At 38.5% G+C, this 1,049-nt stretch overlaps 1 pseudogene; it reads right to left on the bottom strand.

The window, feature by feature from the left end:
• The window catches only part of LOC105530492, a 31,613-nt pseudogene that overhangs the window by 9,144 nt on the left and 21,420 nt on the right, over nt 1–1,049 (bottom strand).

The following is a 1,049-nucleotide window of genomic DNA, read 5'->3' as shown; positions in this document are numbered from 1 at the left end:
TTTTTTTTTTTTTTAGTAGAGACGAGATTTCACCATGTTAGCCAGGATGGTCTTGATCTCCCGACCTCGTGATCCGCCCATCTCAGCCTCCCAAAGTGCTGGGATTACAGGGTTGAGCCACCGCGCCCAGCCCTGGGCTCTCTGTTCTATTCCATTAGTCCATATGTCTGTCTGTCTGTGAGTACCATACCATTTTGATTCATGTAGCTTTGTAGTGAGTTTTGAAATCAGGAATTATGAGTCTTCCAGCTTTGTTCTTCTTTTTCAAGATTGTTTTGGATATCTTGGGCCTCTTGAGATTCCATATGAATTTTAGGATGGGCTTCCTATTTCTGCAAAAGTCACTGGGATTTAGATAGCGATTGTGTTGACTCTGTAGATCGCTTTGGGAAGTACTGACATCTTAACACTATTAAATCTTCCAATCCATGAACATAGGATTCTATTTATTTTTGTGTTTCTATTTATTTATGTGTTCTTTAATTTCTTTCAGCAATATTTTGTAGTTTTCATTGTGCAAGTCTTTCACCTCCTTGGTTAAGTTAATTCCTAATTTTTTAATTCTTTTTGATGGTACTATACATGGAATTGTTTTTGTCTTTTTTGGGCAAAATGGATAATCCTTTTCAGATTATCCATTGGTAGTGTATAGAAATGCAACTGATACTTGGATGTTGACTTTGTATCTTGCTACTTTGCTGATATCATTAATTAGCTCTAACAGATTTTTTGTGGAGTATTTAAAATTCCTTACATATAACATCATATCATCTGTAAACGGAGTAATTTTACATTTTTCTTTTTTCTTTTTTCTTTATTTTGAGATTAAGTCTTGCTCTGTCGCTCAGGCTGGAGTGCAGTGGTGTGATCTTGGTTCACTGCAACCTCTGCCTCCCAGGTTCAAGAGATACTCCTGTCTCAGCCTCCCGAGTAGCTGGGACTACAGGCATATGCCACCACACCCAGCTAATTTTTGTATTTTTAGTAGAGATGGGGTTTCACCATGTTGGCCAGGCTGGTCTCAAACTCCTGACCTCAGGTGATCCACC

The sequence above is a fragment of the Mandrillus leucophaeus genome, unplaced genomic scaffold, assembly GCF_000951045.1.
Source record: "Mandrillus leucophaeus isolate KB7577 unplaced genomic scaffold, Mleu.le_1.0 Scaffold1, whole genome shotgun sequence".
Lineage (NCBI taxonomy): Eukaryota > Metazoa > Chordata > Mammalia > Primates > Cercopithecidae > Mandrillus > Mandrillus leucophaeus.
This window is presented reverse-complemented; position numbering and strand designations above follow the sequence as displayed.